This window comes from Pseudopipra pipra, chromosome 10 (genome assembly GCF_036250125.1).
Source record: "Pseudopipra pipra isolate bDixPip1 chromosome 10, bDixPip1.hap1, whole genome shotgun sequence".
NCBI lineage: Eukaryota > Metazoa > Chordata > Aves > Passeriformes > Pipridae > Pseudopipra > Pseudopipra pipra.
The window spans coordinates 3,371,971-3,392,931 of record NC_087558.1 but is presented as its reverse complement, the minus strand read 5'-3'; the positions used below and the strand labels follow the sequence as shown (position 1 = coordinate 3,392,931).

At 39.4% G+C, this 20,961-nt stretch overlaps 1 long non-coding RNA gene across 2 annotated transcripts in view; it reads left to right on the top strand.

Moving 5' to 3' along the window:
• LOC135419436 (uncharacterized) overlaps nucleotides 1-20,961 on the top strand; it is a 522,870-nt gene that overhangs the window by 97,916 nt on the left and 403,993 nt on the right. The gene's annotated exons all lie outside the window — the stretch shown is intronic.

Here is a 20,961-nt window from a genome sequence, read left to right as displayed (position 1 = left end):
GTCAGTCATCCCTGTGACTGCCAGAACTGCTATGACTTCTGATGGATTGTCCCAGTAGTTCATTTGCTTATTTGTATTCACTTCCAGGCTAATTTGCCATTCTCAGCCTCCAACTAATTTTCCTATTGGATGACAAAATTGTGTTGTTAGTGTTTTGTTCTCAAAATTCATGTAGTGTTCTCTGCAGATGCCACTGTACAGATAGTGGGGTCGTAGTGAATCATAGTCACAGAATGTTTTGGGTATAAAGGGACCTTAAAGCTCATCTTGTTCCACCCCATGCCATGGACAGGGACACCTTCCACTAGCCCAGGTTGCTCAGAGTTCTATCCAACATGACCTTGAACACAACCAGGGATGGGGCAGCCACAGCTTCTCTGGGCAACCTGTGCCAGGGCCTCCCCACCCTCACGGGGAAGAACTTCTTCCCAATATCCAATCTAACCCTCCCTCTGTCATTTCGAAGCCATTCCCTGTGTCCTGTCACTCCATGCCCTTGTGAAAAGTCCCTCTCCAGCTTTCTTGTGGCTCCTGGAAGGCTCTAAAATGGCAGATATTCACATACTGCAACCTTTTCAGAACCCTGAAAACGAGTCCACACAACTGACGCGCGTTAAACAACGACATTATTGTGACAAACCCAACTTGTGATCGTGCAGGATGGATCATAAAGCTGATGTGATTAATCCTTCAAACAACTTGTGACAAGTAGATTAAGAAAAATGTGCAGTCTGATCCTGCATTGTGTCTCTCCATTTCCTCAGCTCTGTGAACACCGCGGTGCCAGCGGGGCCCGCCGAGGACGCGGCGTGTGCTGCACCCCCTGTGCCATCCAGCCCCTTCCCAGGGCTGCAGAGGTGCTGGAATCCTGGCTCCACTCCCTGCTGAGCAGTCTGTGACTCTGACAGCAGGGCACGCTGCTGAAAGATGGAGCAGCAGAGAGAACAATATGGAAAATGCCCGTGGACAGGTCGTTCTCTCGGAGGGCACTCGTGAAATCCTCGGGAATGTTCCCCCGGTCAGGCTCCACCACTGATTTAACCATCCACGAGCCATTGTTAGGTAACACAAGCTGACAGGCAGTACATTTCTATAAACTCACTGCACATCTCAGATGCCTTTTGAGATAATTAGGCTTTCAGACTCCTCTCTCTTTCTGCTCCGGGCCCATAGATTCAGAATCGATCTGACTTCCAGCAGTTCCTTACCTCTGCCAGGTGCAATTATATTTCCATTCTCTGCAAACAAAAGAAAATCCCAAATTATCTAATGTTTCTCCTTTTTTTTTTGTTTTTGGTGTCAGAATCAAACTGGTTTATGTGGCAACAAAAGAATCTTGAAAGCCACTGCATGGATCTGTGACATCCAAGGGGTATAACAGGAAAGGAAGTTAAATATGACTGGAGTTATGCATTTCCCAGGCCTTCAATATAAAGATGTGTTTCCAAGGAGGAATGCTGCTGGTATACAATCCAACTCATGCATTTATTATTAATTTTATATAGAGAGAGCCCTTCATTGAGAGCATTGTATAATGTTTTATAGCAAGTGTGAATTACAAGCTGTGAATAGTGACTTGACTGCTGCATTATAGGAACTGGAATTTAGGGAAGACATAAAAAAGGGGGAAAGGGCCAGCAGTGTAGCAGCTCAGCTATGGGTAAATCCCATCCTGGTAGGGTCAGGCTGGGATCTGTGCTGGCAGTATTCCACTTGGGATGGAAGATCTGGGAGAGAAACAAGAATTTGGAGTCTTGGAGATCCTCTGCTTTCAGCCAGCTAAGGCACAAGTGAGGTAAGCGTGGAGGGAATTCAGAAGCAGGAGTGGAGCAAAGTGCTGTAACTCCAGGAAATGTTTCAAAGCTTTGAAACTTGCTTAGGTCTCTGGGACCTAAGCTTGGCACAGCAGAAACAAGGGGAAAGTCGATGGTGATGGAGAATTGTCTTTGCAAACACTACAAAATTAGAGTGGGACACAGGTAGATTTTTTAGAAAAAGCTAAGTAACAAAAAAAAAAAAAAAGCCTAGCGTTTTTAAAAAGACTTCAAAGTCTCTTGCAGGTTAATTCTAAGTTATGGAAAGGCAGGAAATTTTGAGAATGTTTGTGTTGGCCTCTTCACCAGATAAAGAAAACATGACTGTCCTTACTGATGTAAGACCACTCTGACTGAAAGCTATGATAGAAATTTTGTCTTCCTGAAATCTTACAAAGGGACCAAGAATTATTTTCACTTCTTAGATTACTTAAAGACCAAATATGCAGGTGGTTTAATTAGGGTTGCCTTTTTTTGGTTGAAATGAACCAATTTCCAGACTCTAGAGACAAAACCCAGTCATACTGAAACTCAAAAAAATGTGGATTCATAATAACAAGTTCTAGATGAACTTGTTACTTTATAGGGTGGTGGGTGTGGTGTTATCACTGTTCCAGATCTGTGGCTTTTTCAGTACCAAGAAGAGGAAATGTCTCATATTTTTGTCTGCCTTTTTACTCATGTAATTATTTTTACTGTGAAGACTAAGAATTAATGTAACTAATAGAAAAACCAGACAGCAAGTAAGGCTTTGCTTTTCTAGTTAAGTGGATTTTTATAGGACAAAAACTTTGATAGCAAATAGTTTATTTTCTTAAGAAAATTTGAATAGCTAACAAGCATAAAAGAGCATTTAGATGATTATTTGGAGTTGTATTTATCAGAGAGAAGTTTCCATTTAATATTTGGACAGGCAGGGTAAGCAGAGCAAAGGTCTGAACAAGGGCTCGGGAAAACAGAGGCCCCACCGATGTTTGCAACACAAATGCTGGAAGGGACAATCTGTTTTAGTTATGCTTTTGAGCACACTTTAAATGTAACGTTAGTGCACAGTAAAAATGAATGTCGTGTTTTCCAAATGCATCTGCTGAGTTTGAGTTTCCAGACCAGATGGCTTTATATTATGTTAAAACTCACCACACAGTACGTGAGTGCTCGCTGGAGCTGCTCAAAGTGACCTTGCATTTTTTTTCTGCATGAGCACAAAACATGACATTTATTAATTCTGACATGCAAAAATGTTGCTCTTTCCAGCCTGTTGTCGTATTCTGTTTTACCTGGCTTTCGGGGTTAGTTGTTTTTTATGGTCAGAGGCGTTGTGGTGTTTCTAATTTCGAGATTGATTCAGGTACAAGCTCTGCCCAAATTGCACATAAATCTTGTTCAATACACACGACGTTTATGTTACTAAATACTGTGCATAAATCACACCCGGGCCGCTGAATTCTGAGTTGTTGAGTCTGCAGCTGGCAGATATTCATGCTTTAATCTTTCATTCATCCCTGAGCCTCCTCTGCCCTCGCACTGTGTCATTGCATCCATGGAAGCTCTGACCCAAGGCATGGCCACGCTGACATTAAACCAGTGCTGCTGGGTGGGAGTCAGCTGGTGTCCCTGCAGCTCTGGGGGCTTGACCTCAGCTTTTATTTCTGCCAAGGCTCTGTGGAGAGAGAGCAGTGCCTAAAATTAGACTGTGAGTAAAGCCTGGGCTCCACCTTACGAGTGAAACCTTGATGAAAAATGAAATGTCACCGTGTCACTGATATTCGTATGATTTGTGCTGCTTCCTCCAAGAAAAAATTCTGTGGCTGTGAAAAGTACGTGCAAAATGCTCCCCTTTTTCAATGTTTCTTCCTGTTTATCTGCTTTAGAATGGCAAGTGACTGTTCAAGCTGTGTGGCAGCTGCGATTGGGCCAATTATATATTTAATTTCACCGTCCTGCCCTCAGAAATTTGGCCCTTCTTTAAGAGCAGGGTGAAGTTATAACCAGGAGAACCTGCCAAGGGCAAGGGATGCCTCTGAGCACTTGGGAATGTGGAGCTGGATGTCTTTGCATCCCTGTTGGCTGCCAGGTGCTGATAACAATTCATTTTACCTGACCTTTGGGCAGTAAATACACTGTGCAGGAAAGAAGTGCTGTTCTGGCTGGTTTGTCTTTGATTCTTCTATTACTGGGATCATATTTCCCACCTACAGGTCATGCAGACTTGATGATTGTGTTAACCTGGATTTAATTGGCCTGGATATTTATTAATCTGAATTTTTTTACAGTTTCCATCCTCTTTCTATCTCAGTTATCAATAATTGTTGGTGTGTTATTCCTCACAGCATTTCTGATTGGTGGAAGAAATCTATAATACTTTTTATTGAGGCTGGAGACATCAAAGAACCTCACTTGCCACCAAGTGCACAGGAATCCATTGAGGATGGAATACCCAAAATCCAGGATAGTTTCCTAACCACTGAATCAGCTATTTTCCTTATTGCAGCAAGCTGTTATTTCTTATATAAATATAATGTGTATAAACAATGTCCATTTTAATATTATTTATTTGGTGTGACCCAAAACTTCTTGTCTTATTATTTTTCAAGTGTTTTCAGCTGTTAAGTCAGTTTGCTCACAATTTAAACACTTGGATAATATTAGAGCTACTGAAATTATTCTCTTGGCTTAAAAATAGATATATTTTAGAAAAATAATGTCAGAAACATTGAGGAATACCTGTATACAGCAACTCATTAAATGTTGTTTTTTTTTTCTCTGCACAGCAGATTTCATTAAAATTTTGGACCTAAATGTTTAGTTTCCTAAATGTCCTTTTGAATGTCCCTGAATTAGTGTCTATCCAGCCACTTATGTCTCATCTCTTCCTGACACAAAGCACAGGGGAAGGAGAGACGAAGGTGGTGGGGACTGGCTGGTTTTTGGTCCTGTTTCACAGAAGTCAATCTCATTTGATACCTTCTAACACATTTTAACCAGGAACTTTTGTGCTAATTCTGGCAGAAACTTGTCTTTTTGATTTTTCTCAGGTTCCTTATGGAGGTCATGTCACTGTTACTTATTTAATAACTTAAATTTCACACAGAGACACACACAAAACTCTAACAGAGCCTGCCATGCCTTAACCTGAGGGTTCATGGCCTTAGTCCTGGGGATGCCCAGAGCTGGGCACTCCTATTATTCCCATTTTCTTTTCCTTGTTTTGATGTGTTAAAGTGCTTAAAAATGTTGAAAAATGCACGAAGGAGTTTTCTTTGTAAAGGAAAAAAACTCTTCACCTTCCTCAGGCCACTTGTTAAATCCCAGATGGAAGGGGAAGAATCCCACTGGCAGGTACTGTGGAAATTCTTTACTATTAAGTCAGTATATGGGAATTTTTATCTGGACCAATTAAAAATTTTGTTGGATGCTTTTTCTCCCCTTTCCCCTGCATGCATAAATTTAATTAAAAAATATAATTCATGTCTACACAGCATTCTTGTCCAACAGGGTAAAAATGCTGCTGGATAACAAACACAAACCTTTTTAGACTTCAAAAGCAAACAAAGAAACTACAATTTGTTAAGCAGCAGCAGGAACTGTGTTCAATTTTGGGCTGGACTTGTTTTTTTAAGAAGACTGTTGAGTGCAAGTACGCTTTTGTAGCAATTATGGCAAAAAGAGAGACAAAATACCAGGAAGGATGGTTTTGCTGGGTTGCAGCTCTATTCACAAATACATCAGAAAAACTCTCCAGCAGTAACTCAGCCCTAATCCATGTCCTGTCAGAGAGCTACAAAGGGGCTGTTTTGTCTTAACACTCTTAATAGAGACCAGTGAGGATGAGGGAGGTCCTCTCTTTATGTGTTTTTAGGAACCTCAGGCCCTTTCATTCACCTTGTTCAAAGGTGCTCTCTGTGAAGCTGCTCGTGGTGTCCCTTGCCAGAGGAATGTGTGTGTGTATAAATGTTTTAATACTCAGGAAGGTGGTTTTTTTTTTTCTGAGGCTCAAATTCACAGCTGTTTGTATTACTGGAAAAGATGGTTAACAGTGCTCAGTTTTGGAACTCAAAGATTATTGATTTATTTTCAGTGGTATTTTCAGTTTTGGAAGTTGAAAATCCTTGCAGTATTTTAACTGCTTTTTTCCTGGCGTTTCAAAACCCATTTTAAAACATAGAAACCCACAGAAGGGTTTGGTTTGGAAGGGACCTTGAATGAGCTTCTTGTGGAGGTAATGATCTCTGTATCCAGAAGATTCCTATTAAACACCCTTAGGAGATCTTGTGCTGATCCAGAACCAGTTTAATTTATTCAATTAATTTTTTTCTTGTATGACACAGATTTGACTTAGTGTTTTTTTTCTTCTTTGTATGTTCTTAAGTTATTGAATATTATTTTTTTACCATACTTTGCCCAGTGCTTATGAAAGATTTTTTTATCAGTGAATAATGATAAAAATACATAGTGCAGGGAATGTCATGTAATGCAGATTCTGAGAATTTCCATGCATGGCTGGGAAACATGAAAAGCCATCTTCTCATCCATGTGTTGCTATTAATATTGATGTCATAACACAGCGTTGCAGCAATTGGAATAAGTGGCTCAGATAAGGAAAGCAAACAGCAAATGTTCCCAGCGAAGTTATTCCGAGCTGACACTCAGAGCAGCAGTGGCAAAGTCAAGCAAGGAGACTTTGCAGTGGTGTTTTACTGAATAACTAAAATTTTATTGACTTATGTTCCACATGGTGGAGCATTAAGCAGTCCCCCACACCCTAATTCCTTTCTCAATGGCAGCGGGAATGACCTGCAATTCCCATCAAATTATGTTTCCTTGTGTCTTTTGGACTTGATGTTGCTTTTTGATGTCACTGCTTTTTTTTTTCCTTCCTCCAAAGTTAAGGATTTTATTTAGAAAAGTTTAGAAAAGTTCTTTTAATGTCTTTTGAGAGATACAATTTTTCTCAAGGCTTGCCTCTATTTCACTCCTTGGAAATGCATATATTCTATATAACACTTCATACTGATTATAAAAGGAGTCCTACCTCTCTGTAGACATTTTTTACCACAGAACAGACATTGGAAAGTCTTGATTCATTTCCCCAAACCACAAATGAGCTGAAAGATGACAATCTGCTGGGTCATTTCACTGCACCAGTGAAATGAAGAGCAAACTGCTGATGGGAGGGCTCAGAACTTGTCTTTTAAGGGAGTGTTTTTCAGGTTCTTTTATGGTTCTTATGCCAAAGTAGCACAATACATATCCAGACTGCTACTCAAGTACACACAGGTCAGTGCAGAGAGAATTTTGTGTTCTAAAGTTCATCTTGGTCTCTAGAAATTCTAGAAACGGCAGGAAAAGCAAGGATTAAATGTTTGTGTCCTGAGCAAGTGGTGGTTTTCCTGCTACTGGTTTAGTTTAAATGGAGATACTTGATTATGCAGCCAGTTTTATATGCTCAAACATCCTGCTCTGATAATCCATATGAGAACACAGTAGGAAAATGTGAAAAACTGGAATTTAGGCCTGTGAATTGGGCAGCACTGGTGACAGATGTTCACACTGCTCCCAGATGTGAGGAGGTACAGTCCTGTTGAGTCAGCCACACTTGTGGCCAGTTATATCAACTCCAGGGACCTGCATTTAACTGGATTTACTCTGCCTTATGTATTCCATAGAGCAGTAATCTTAACATTTTCAGGATGAAACTTGCTAAGTTTGGTCTAACAAAGTAAAAATTCTTGGTTATGATGTTGGTAGAAGTTTGCAAAAATAAGGAGAACATGCCTTTGATTCTGCCTGGCACTGATTCTTTTCTCACTTCTGAGAATTCTTACAGAATGTCTCAAACCCTGGGACTGTAAGAATAAGTGACAGAGCCACATTTCACCTCCCAAATGTCCCAATAAATGAGCTGCAAAGAAACGATTATGAAAAATCTGTGTTCTGATGTCAACCTGAGGCCATGCAGAGTATCTGCCTGCTGAGCTACTCCTTCCTTTGTGGAACTTTGCCTCTTCTTTGGGCTTCTGGATTTGTATCCATGCTTTCATCCTCTAGAATGTTTGGAAATATAGTGCTTTATGTTCATTTTTGCATCCTTGATTGCTGTAGAAATGACATCTGTCACTAGAACACAGACACTGAGGGAGCCAGATGTGCTCAGATTCTCAATCAAAGGAGTCCTAATCCCCTTCAAATTGTCAGTGTTCCCAATTTCTGAGTGGCCATTCTGCTCACTCAGATTGTGCTATTGTCAAGGACATTTTCAAGAAGCAGCATGTACCCTTGAAGACAAAATTGCCTTCAGATGTTCTTGGATCAGATCACCACATGCAACTCGAAATGGCCCAAAATTCTGGTGCAGTTGGTCCCCTGCAACCACCTTGGCCTTAACACCTCCTCCCTGAGTACTTGCCAAAGAGATTTTCCATGCACGGTGCATCCAAAGAAATATTTGTAAACCCCATGTGCACTGTGAAAACTAGATGCAGTTCCAGTGAAAGCTGCAACTTTTGATGAGTTACTGGATGAATTCCATGTTTTGGAGCGTTTGAAGCACGGGAGACCACAGCAGGCCTTTCATCTTCCCTGTGCTGGTTGATCTCTGCAATGACAAGAGAAAATATGGCCCCATAAGGATTTTCCTATTCCTATTCCTTGTTTGTGACTTGTATTAATTTCCTTTTGGGACATTCTATTACGTGCCAATGATATTTTCCCCTGTGATTTTGGTAGTTTCATTTAAAGGAGTGATTTACAAGACCAGAGCAAGATGGCCTGGTGAGTAATTATGAAAACATGTTACATGTGTTCAAAGAGTCTGAGCTCCTTAGGCAAGACAGCTGATATTTTGACTTCTAAAAAAACTTTGCAGGTGTATCTGTTTGAATTTGGAAAGACCAACATTTGCACATGCATTGGCACTGTTGGTTGGATGAGCCATTGAGGGCTCTCTGTGCAACAAGTGTCCTTTCTGTGTAGAAATGACCTGGGGGGGCTCTTTCACCCCCTTTTTTTAATGTTAGTTTTATGAAACTCTGCCTGACTGTTCTTGCTTTCTGTTTTGAAGGTAAAAGAGACAAATTTTCACAGCTGAGCATTTGCAGAGTTTAGGTGGACTTTAGAAACTTTGAAGTCTCCAAACAGCAGCGTGCTGTGTTTTTATTTAAATCCACAGATCACAGTGGAGTTCTTCAACTTCAGACTTTTCATTAAATATAAAATTGCAAAATCCATATTTTTATCATTCTTATGCAATAATGCTATTGAAAAATACAGACCTGAGACTGCAAATAGTTAGAACAAAGCTTCCAAGGGTTCAGCATTTATTGTGAAGTGCAAAATCTAATAGAACAATGTGAAAAGGCATGTTTGAAAAGTGGATAAGTTATGCTTTGTCTAGTTCTGTCTGCCTGCTCCTGGTACCTCTTTTCCTCCTCTGCCTGGGGATAGAAATTACCTGTTTCTGTGGTCAAAATTTATAGATGATAATTTGGGCTCAAAGACTGACTTCTTTTGGTCTTCTTAGAAATTTAGTTTGGATTTTTTTATGGTTGTATCCTTAGGAAGTAGATACACAAATCCCAATGGTCTCCCTGAGTGAAGGATAATGAAGATAATGGCATCCTTTTCCCTGACCTTTGATAAATTCCCAAACTTGTTCATGCCCAAAATTCTTAAATGCTTCAGATTTCACTCACGGAGTGTTGAAGTGTTGAAATTTTGGATTCTGGGCATGCCAAGCATCTTGGTCTTGATACTGTGGAAAAAATACAGGAATAGGACAATAAACTCATGCAGTTGCACTAGGGTTCTACAGAGTTCAGAAAAAAAATCAGTGACTAGGTAGAGTTGTGGTGGGTTCCTCATGAAGAGCTTGGCAGCCACAGGGGACACAAACACCTTTCTTACCTTCTTGCAGGTGTTCAAATCCCATCCCCCTTTTCCCCAGGGAATTAAGTGGTCTCAGAGCTGTGTAACAGCTTTGCTCAGCTCCTCTGTCTGACAAGATTAACTCTCTCCATGAAGCTGTAGGTCACTCCTGGAGGGAGAAGTGGGAGAGATGTTAGGTGAGAGAGAGAACAAGGGAGCTATTAATCTCATTTGGGTTTTGTGCCAGAAAGAAATACAGGAAGGAAAAAAAAAAAGGCCTAAATTACTTGCTTAATATTAGAGCAATCACTGGGGATGATTTGGTTCTGGAGCTTTCACTGTCATTAGGTGAAGTCATTAAATAGTCATGGGAGCTTTTCTCTCCCTCTCGTGGGTTCAGACATTATCCACCAGGAGAGAAATTTCTTTTCTGCCTTTGGAAATGAGAGTGATCAGGCAAATGATCCACAGAAAAAGCAATTATCAGCTGGCTGAATGTCAGGGCTCAGGTGCAGCAGAAAGAACCTGGGTTTGGTGTCTGAACCGTGGCTGCTGGAGGAGGCACCAGAACAGGAGTGTGCTGCTGGTTGGTTGGTGGTGAGATTGTGAGGGATGGTGGGAGTTTGTTGCTGTGAATATTTACAGAATCATGGACTCATTGGGGTTGGAAAAGACCTCCAAGCTCATAGAGTCCAACCTATGACTGATCAGCACCTTGTCACCCAGACCATGGCACCGAGTGCCACATCTCATGTTTCTGAACACTTCCAGGGGTGGTGACTCCACCACTGTCCTGGGCAGCCTGTCCCCATTCCTGACCACTTTCAGTGAAGGAATTTTTCCCAATATCCAACCTGAAGTTCCCTTAGTGCAACTTGAGGCCTTTTCCTCTTGTCCTGTCACTTGTTACCTAGGAGAAAAAAAAAATAATGTAAAGCTTGGGTCAGTGGGAATAAACCAGGAATACCTGGTTTTTACAACCCTTGGGAATCAAACCAGGCCAATTTATATGATGCAAATAGAAATGTCCCAGATTCAGTTTTCTCGACTGTAATATTTGGTCATCCTGGCAGGAAAAGTGAATTTGAGCTGAAGCAATTTGGATCTACAGATAATTGGAAAACCAAGTCATAAGGAGTAGGAACAATGTGATGGTAAAGGAATAAATTTCAGTACTCAAGTGTGAAGAAGGGAATCACCATAGAAAGGCCCTTTTGACTGAGTCTCTTCTCATCTGCATCACTTCTGGATTACAGTATTTTTTTTTCCAGGATGAGCAATATAGTTTGTTATCTTCACTTTGTCAAAGTGTTCCGACTGAGATAATGAAAAGTACTAATTCTTTTTAACATATATATATATATATTTGTACAGTGTTTATTTGGTATTGTGTGCTATCATATAATTTTTAAAAATGTAATTTTTAATAATTTCATTAATAATTTCTTGCAAACTGAAGAACAGCTGTGACACTGCAAACAGTTTGGTGACTTACAAACAACTTAGGAGGTGTTCTCTCTTGCTTCTCGTGTGAGTACAGGTTTTATTCTGCAGAGCTTTTATTTCTGCCTTTCCAGCTTCTGGTATGTATTTGTTTCCATCAGGTCCCCAAACAGCACATCTGGGGGTTGGTTTCCTGCCCTGTGCAGGCACAAAGGCTCAGTGTGACCAACCCTATGAGGGGTTAAGGCACAAGTGGATGTTCTTTAAGGTTTTAATGGAGAAAACAATGTGTGTTATTAGAAATATGTTTTTCCCTCTCACACACCTGTCTCTCCTGGGAAGGAAATATTACCAGGCATGTTGAGATCCTGACAAAAGTGGAATGTCAACCAATAGCCTGGAATCACTGTGCAGGGCTAAGCCAACTTAAGCAAATACAGGCTCAGTGACCCTTTTTGTGTATATTGTTGACCTAATAATGAAACAAAATTCTGGGATTAATGAGTATGATTATTATTATATGTGTCTGAAAATAAAAATTCATTACATTTTTGTGTATGGAGCTCACAGGCACAGGACGTTTGTTGATTGCTGGCTAATTAACTACAACCCAATATATGCACTAATGGTGCCTTTTCTCCTGTGTGCAATATTAACCTTTCTGTGCCCTTGCTTTTATTTGTCCATTTAGCCACTCAGTAGCACTGTCTGGAGAAGACAATACTGATACAGAGGAAGCAGCCATTCTAATTGGAAATGGGGAGGGCAGAAGGAAGGGGAAAAAAAGAGAAAAGACTCTTTTTCCTGGGTTTTACTGCAAGTCAAAGCTGAAGGAGATCTGGAGTGGCTCCACTCACACCTGCTCTATGGTCCTACCCTGCTGAACTCCCATCTGATACCTGCTGACACTCCATTTTTCTGGCTCCATTTAAGTATTTTCAACATCTCATTTTCATCCTTTTATGAAGAGGAGAGATTTTGTGACATACCTGTTGCTGGAAGCGTTTAAGAGCAGGTAAGATGCAGAAGGATGTAAAATACAGTGGAGGGATGGGCTCAGATAACCTCCTGATTTCATGATTCAGTCATTCCACTCCATTTGATGTGAACTGACTCCTGTAGGTACTTGCCAATCATTTCCTAAGCAAAGACTCCAAAGAGAGCATTGGGGATTAAGTTAAGCTTTAGCCAAGGATCCCTGATGAGTTTTAAGGTTTATTTTTTTCCTCCCTCAAATGTGGAAAGGAAGAGAGAAAGCAGAGACCATTATTTTCATATGCAGCTATTGGCTTAATGAATTATTGTATATTGTTCTTTTGTTTTTCCTAAAACTTTAACTCCATTTTTTACCATGCATATTATGATACTGTGAAGTGCAAAATACAAAGGGCTAATGGAAAAAAATACACATAATTTTGGGTATATACACTCCTAGTGTAAATTGTTAGTAATTTGAATTAAAACATCAGCAAGTGTTTCATTTGCAGGGTTACTCATTTACACAAGCAGCATATTTTTAATCAGTAGTTTTCTTTATACAAGAGGAAAATGTTGATCAGAGTTCTCATGGTGATTTTTGATACACTTATTTATTCCTGGCACAAAGGCAATATCTGCTCTGGAGCATCAGATTGGTCCCCCAGAGGCTCCTTCTGTTCCCGGATTAACTTGCTGACTTCAGTGGAATCTCCATAATAGGTGTTGGATTTCCTCACTTATGAACCTCTTCCAAATGTAGTACACATTTACCTTTTAGGGAAAGTAATCAATTAAACAAACAAAGCACATTTACTGGGAAAATTGAGTATCTTGTTAGTTCAGTGCAGAAATGGAAAACTCCCCAAATACCAAGTCACAGGTGGAGTTGCATGGGAAGAAGGTGAAGAGCTCATTTTATCTCTTGTTTCTCATGCAGACTTGTACATCTCCATCATGTTTGTCCATCTGAGAATTTGTTCTTCACACAGAAGACAAAACATCATTTGCGTCCCAGAAATGCATCACTTCAATATTTTAATAATTTTTATGAGGAGGAAATGTTTTACTTCTCCTGGCATGACCATGTCAAACAAGACATTGTCTCAGCAGGGTTTATATTGCCCTTAAAATACTGTTAATTCTGTGTCCAGAGTGCATTCTCACTTCTGTACAAATTTGAAATTTCCTTTCTACAGAGGGACTTGGACAACAAGCCAAGGGAAAACTTTTCTTGACAGGGAACTTGAAGGGAAACTTTTTTAATAACGTTGATGCTGAAGTGGATGACAACGTAAGAGACAAGGATGAAAGAACAAGAGCAAACACTTTACCTTGAAACAACAAAACCTAAACATGTGATTGAAGTGACCATGAATTGCCATCATTAGTATATTGCTGACACAATCCTGATCCCAAAATTCCTTTAAAAATCTCTCAGCATTTGAGTGATTGTGGTGCTAATAATAGGTTGATGCTGCAATTTTATTGTCAGGGTTGTTCTTGGGCTTGACATTGTCTTTATCAATCTGTTAATGAAAATAATGCTTATGTAAGGTAATATGAATTCCTGGTTCAAAGCCAGAGATGGTGGCAATGATATTCTGTAGCTGGGCATGTTACAGGATGGTTCTGTTTAGTTTCTTTTCTCAGTGAGCACTGGAGAGAGAAAGATTTGGGTAGTGGAATGTTATTTCCCAACCCCACAAGTGTTCTAAAGGAAGCAGTGACTCTGCTCAAACTCTCTTTCTGAGTTGAAACATATCATCACAAAAAAAATAAAAAAAGGAAGAAGGCTAGGAAGTTCAATATTTGATATTATTTCATTGAATTTTTCAAACTGGAGATCCTTTTTTAAAATATAAGCATGTCTTGATCTTTGCAGCTATACCCATTCTTGCAAAACCTTGTGAGGGAAGCAAAGGTTGCTAAATTCCTAGTCTGTGTTAATGCTGGTGTGTTATTTTTCCCAATGTAACTGCGTGTTAAATGCCCACATGAGCATTATTTCCTCATCTTCAGCATCTTGCTCCATCCCTGGAAGTGTCCAAGGCCAGGTTGGGCGATTGTAACCAGATTGGTTGATTGTAACAAATCAGAGACTTTGGTTTATTCTGATGATATTCAACTGTCATAGGAGGTGACATGATTTCCTCACTGGGGTAATTTCAGGTTCATAATCTCATTTGTAACAGGAAATATATTTTATTTTTAGGTATAGTTTATGGGTTTTCAGTTTTATCAGATAAAAACTTCACCTTTCGCTGCCTCTCCTATTTTCATTGATCCGAATCTTGGCCTGATTCTCATTAAAAATACTGCATATGGGGAGTAACTTTTTACCAGGTCTAGTGGAAGGTGTCCCAGATTATCTTTAAGGTCCCTTCCACCCCAAACCATTCTATAACTCTATCTTTTTTTTTTTTGTTTTTTTAGTGAGTTTTAAGTTTAGGCACATTATAGCAATATTCTGCTTCCTAGTTCTGTAGGATCTGGAAGGATTAGAAGAGACAATTACTTATGGTGCTACACTTTTTGTCCCTGCCAGATGACTCCTGAAGTCTTCTTGTGGGAGAGTGCAGCTCTGTTCAGCTGCTCTGCAGGCAGATTGTAAACTGCCAGTCCAGGTCATTGTAAATACAAAATAAACTGGCTGCCAATAAAACTGAAATATAATTCTCTATTCCCAGTACGTGCAAGCAGAGAAACAAATCCAAGATATTCACACTGACAGCTGACATTCCCTCCTCATTTTATGGTGCTCTGTTCTTCCACTCACTGAACAGCCTCAGGTGTTGCAAGGACAAAGAGATAATGTGGATGCAGCCTAAGAAAGTTTCAGATTCTGGGACACTTACATTGTAAAGGACCTTGCTTTGCAACTAAGCTCCTGGCTTTGAGCTGATCTATTTGCAGGATAAGGCACTGCCAGAGGTGACTGAGGGCAGCAGAATTAGAAATCAGGCTTATTTTGAAGGAGGCACAAGCCTTGCAGTGTCATTTGGCAGAAAGTGCCAATACCATTCTGAGTTCCATTAGTGCCTGCAAGAGGTGTAAAAGGATGTGAAAGATGAGGTTGGTGTTTAGCTTCCCAAAAATGACTCTGATGCCTGTGTGCTGGGAGCTGCCTTCCTTTCCAGTCAGATTATCACCAGACAAAAATACAAATGCGTGGGCAGTTCTGAAAAGATAATGAAAGGATCAGCCCTGGTTTGTTGTGTCCACAGGCATCCTTTCATTTGCTAGTGCCACAAATTATATCACTTGATGTTGATGGAATGGATGGTGTTTCTACAGCTCCAGTGAATGGGTACTCAGACATTTCTCATGATAAGAATCTCCTGATTGTAGGAAATCAGAGACTTCGGTTTATTCTGATGATATTCAGCTGTCATAGGAGGTGACATGATTTCCTCACTGGGGTAATTTCAGGTTCATAATCTCATTTGTAATAGGATATACATTTTATTTCTAGGTATAGCTTATGGATTTTCAGGTTTATGAGATAAAAACTTCACCTTTCACTGACTTTCTTATTTTCATTGACCTGAATCTTGGCCTGATTCTCATTAAAAATACCGCATATGGGGAGTAACTCTTTACAGTTTTGGGAATAAGAATTAGTTTCACTAAAAAAGCTAAATCTTTGTTATTTTCAGTATCATACGGATCAGAAAAGAACTAAAGACCTGTTCTGACAGATTTCTGACCACAAAAAAAAATCTGATGACGTGCCATGGCCATGACATGCCATGGACTTCAACTTCTCTCAGCTTAATGCAACTAGAAGACCCAAAAGTATTTTGAGCAGAACTTGTTGTCTCTTAGACATCTTTAGTCATTTTATTTGCCAAGTTTCTCTCACAGCTGGATTAAGACAAAGTTTAACAGTTTTCTTGTCTGTTCTCCCTGAGATCAGTCACGAGGCTGTGGGAGAAGCCCAGGGCTTTGGAGCAGAGCCTGCATCTGTTCAAATCCAGGCACAGCTCCTGGGGAGGCTTTTTTGGTTAAAACTCTGTTCAGGCACGATGGCAAAAGCTTTGGGAAACAGTTTAAAGGTAAAGACACACAGCCTTACACATTTTATACCATAGAAATCCCAGAGCTTGGAAAGGGATGTCAAGTAACCAAATCTGGTAGAATTTCAGTCTAAAATATCCTGACGTTACTTGTAGAAAATAAGAATATGAGGAAGCTCTGCAGGGAGGAGAAAACAAGCTAAACTTTTTTTCTCTATTTGTAAATATTATTTTTATTGTGATTTAGTGAGGTAGACACCCATTCTCCATTTGCCTTTCCTTCTCCAGAGGTATCACGTGATGTTCCAGAGGCTGAAAAAGAAAAGCATCATTAGCAAGTGAGTCCTCATGAAGACTGAGCTGAAAAGCTGTGTTGTTCTGCCTTTTCCACTCTCCCTCCTTCAGCAATGGGTCCAGAGTGCACTGGGGAGAGCAGGAGGATTTGGGTTGGCAGGAGTTCACTTTTGGATAAGATAATTTATAAGCTGCAAAAGTTTGAATCCAATATTGTGAGTACAGTTTATTCACAATAGAAATTTCATCCCTGAGTTCAGAGGGACCAGAACATTACCATAAAGAATTCCATACATTTCTGTTAACACTGATATAATTTCCACACATGGTTCATTGCAATCAACAAACCCTATTGTTGCCAATGAAGCTCAGGAGACGCAGCTTATCTTAAATCCACACTTATCTGTGTGTCACATAAGGCCTTTTTTGTAAGTTTGCTAGGCTGATCTATCTGTGTTTAAATAAAAAAGAGGGGGAAAAAAAAAGGAGAAAAAGCAATATAAAACAGTGAGCACAACACCAGTCTAGGGAATGAGATGTCTGGTTTCTCTTCCAAACTCTGCCAGTGTGACCTTGCACAGCCCCTTCTCCGGGTTTCAGCATCCACCACTATAAAATGTGAGTAATGAGGTTATAAATGTATCATTTTTATTGAGTAATGATGCTGCACGGTTCTGTTTTGTCCTTTATTTCTGTTTGCTGTGTAGTTTAATATTTGCCAGTAAAAAAGCGTGCAAGTAGCTAATTACGTTCCAGGGTCCTCAATCCTCAGTTTGCTGCAGTTTACGTGTTTATTTGGTCCTGTACAAAGGTGTTATTAATCATTTGGAAACTGTTACAGCCAAGTTAACAGAGAAAGCCAAGTGTGCAGTGGTTTTGCAGGCTCCAGGTGCAAGGGAATCAGGTTGGAAGCATCAGAAAGTTTTCTGGAACTCACTCATCCTCTAAAACTCAACATTCACTCAGCAACCTTCCTCCCTTATGCAAGCCCAGGCAGTAAAAATAATCTTGTTTCTTTTTAAGCAGTTTGCAAATCACTACAAATCATTTGTTATGGCTTAGTCTTACTTTGTTCAAATTATTACTCCTGTTGGATTTAATCCTAAACTCTCCATTCTCCCCACTATAAATAAAAGTCACCACTAGAAGGTTTCCAGTGCACAAATTCTGCAGGTCCTTTTCTTTTTCTCTTTGAAGTGACACTTTTGAAGTTGAAAACAAGTGACAATGAAAAGCCACTATGTCTGGGAAATTATAGTTGCTAATTTAGAATAAATCTCCTGCTCATAGTGTCGTGGTAAAATTGTGCAGGTTCTGCCCCATGGTGTAATTTTTCTGGGTATTTCTTTGAAATTCCAACAGAAAAGAAAACAGCAAGAAACTTATGGATTTGGAGATCTGCAGAAATACAGATAGTAGATTTGTTTGATGCTGAGTATGTTATTTTTATATGAAAACAAAGTCTATTCTGCCCACTCTAGCAATTTTTCACATATGTTCCCCTCCCTGGAAATTTAAAGTGTCCCAAGTGTGGGTCAGAATGATTTTGTGGTGCAGTATTTAATAAAAAAGGGGCTACCTTTTTTTTCCCCATTACCAATTTTCTTAGCAAACTTATCATCAAAGCATTTGTGATAGTAAATTTAGCTCCACTTTTTGTGTTTCAAATCACAAAATCATTCTGAAATACGTTAAAAATGTTTAATAGAAGTTTCACATTAAATTGATTTAATGGTATTTTTGAGACTGGCAATATATTCCTCTGAAAATTGTGCTTCATCTTCTCTGGTTCTTCAATTCATTATTAGATACCTGTGGAGCTTAATAGAAATACACTTTATGTCAACTTTATTGTTAACAGGGAACATTCTTTTTTTTTTTTAATCTCTGCACACCCTATGAAGAAAAACCTCGTATTTCTTTATAGGAAATAAATACATGGATTTTGTTTATCAACCAAAAGAGCTCAGGGCTTCTGTTTAAATTGCTGGTGCAGTCTTTTTGAAGTGACGTTGGATGTTTAAAGATTGATGGTGGACAGATATTTTGAGAGGAGGCAGGATCTGACTGGGCTGATCTCACACATCACTCTTTGAATGCTCCAAACCTGGAAGTGCTTTTAATGGATATCTCCTGGAAAACTCTGGAGAAACTCTGCTAAGCTTCTCTCAGCTTATTTTATAACAATGATATTTCTAAATCAGTAAATTCTTAGCTTTAAATTATTTCCTCTCATCTGTTTTAGTCATTTTTTTAAACTAAAAGTCTTTGATTTCCATCATTTAATCACAGTTTGCCTCAGGCAAGCCAAATGTCTTCCCCTGAAAGGCCATTTGTTTCTGCTTTTCTAAAGAGCATATTAATAAGGAAGGTGGGGAATTTTAAAGGTGTTAAAAGATGTCTTTGTAAGGGCTCCTACAGCACGATATTCCCTCATTTATTTAAATGGGAACGTTCAGGTTTTGAGGCTTTTCCACTGATGTTTTCAACACAGGTAGTTGGGAGCTGACAATGCCACCAGCTCTGCACTGGAGGGCAAAGGTACAAAAGGGAGGAACCTTTCTGGGTAAAATAAAACTTTTTTTAGGTTAATTGACTCACATGCAGATGGCTGAGATCTAGGTTTTTATTTTTTTTTCAGATTTATCAATTCATCTACTATTGCCCCTGCAGTGCCCCATTTTTTTGTGTGTTCAACTCAGGGGTGTTAGTTTATCTACACATTCTAATGTGAATATTTGCTTTTATGGTGTTCCTTACAGATTTTCAGAGTAGTGATTAAAGTGGAATGGAGAGATCAAAAGAGGTAAAACTGGTAAGCAGTGATCACATGTGCTGTAAAAACACCCCTACAAACAAACCCTAACCAACCATTATTACTTTTTTACAGGAGGGCATCAAAAATCCAACAGAGGTAGAAGATGTATAGTGCTAAGAACTTTCCAGATAGCTACAGATAATTGTTGCTTCAAAGGAATTAGATGCAGCAGGCAAAAAAAAAAAAGTCATTTTCTCAGAGTTGCACATAGCAGGCTGGTGGGAAGATGAGGTGTTGCCATGAAGTCCAAAACACTAATTCAGTAATTCTCAAGATTGAATATCTTTCCTTCTAGGAAAACAAAGTTTGATGTAATGTGGTTTAATATTATAATTTTTGCCTGCCTATTGCTTGTTCTCTGCTTTTGTAATGGCATGGTGGTCTCACTTTTTAGTCATTGTGACTTTAGTTAAATTAAATTTTAATTACCTTGGTTACCTTACAGCGCCTCAGGTATTTTAAAGTAGAAACTCTACTAGGCTTTCAGAGTCAGGCAGGTGTGTATTTTACAGAGAAAAACACGAGCAAAAAAATGTCAGAAATATGGTTTTATGTAGAAAAATATTAAGAATTAGTGTGGTGCATAAAAGGAAAGGTCAGAGCTCAAAGCAGATTTTAGTCCTGGATTGTTAAAGCAAGTGAGTCCATTGAGCAACCTGGTCTATAACAGGTGTCCCTGCCCATGGCAGGGGTTTGGAACCAGCTGATCTTTAATGTCCCTTCCAACCCAAACCATTCTGTAATTCTATGACTTTTTGTACCACCTGGTGTCACATCCATCAAGGAATGACTGCTGTGTGCCACGGTGGGCTGGGACAAGTGTGAGAGTTGGCCAAAGCCTGAGTGAGAAACCCAGTGGAATGGTCAACCTTGAAAAAAAAAATTCCGGAAGGCTGAACATCTTCCATTTTCACCAGGAGTTAGAGATGTTCCTGAGTAAAAAAAAAGGGAGGATATGATGAAGGGAACTTATAACTCTGCTTTGAATTTTTAGCCATGTTGAGAAACCATTTCCAGTTGCTTCCAACATAGTTGTGGATTCAACTCATGATCTTAATGATGAAGGACACCACATCCCATTAGCAAACTTCTGAGCCACACAGTTCTCCTGAGAGCCTGTTTCAGTGGCCTGGTGGGTGTTTCTGTGTGCTGCATACAAAATAGATTTTACAATTAAAAGATTTTTTTTTAATCCATTCATCATTTAGATCAAATTACAAGGCACTTGAACATTGAATAATTTATATTCTCTAAAAAGATGTTAGGATATTAAATAGCAGAAATAATGTTACGTTCATTAGGTTGTTATAGTGAAATCTTCTCTATTTTTGGTAATGCCTCAAACTCTTAATTCTTATTAAATAATTGTTACCATCTTTGACTTGATTGTAGGGTTATTTCAAGAGGGTTTTTCCGTTTGTTTGTTTTATTTTTTTAGTGTTTACTGGGCAAATCTTTTCAGTTCAGGCATTCCCCAGCTGGTTCATCCAGTCACTGAATTCTGTAAAAGAAGGTTCTTTTCAAAACCCTGTGCCCACATATTCTCTGCATTTGGAGACAAATCCACGACTCTTTTCCTGGATCTGCATTTCCCTCCTGGCAAAGGGCTGCACGTTTCCCCAGTGCCTGGCTGGGTGATGTATTAGCATTTTTATACAAATGGATGCAGGTTTTCTGCTGAAGAGTTTTCAGAGAGATGCAGAGACAAGTGGAGAACACTTCATTTTATGTGGGT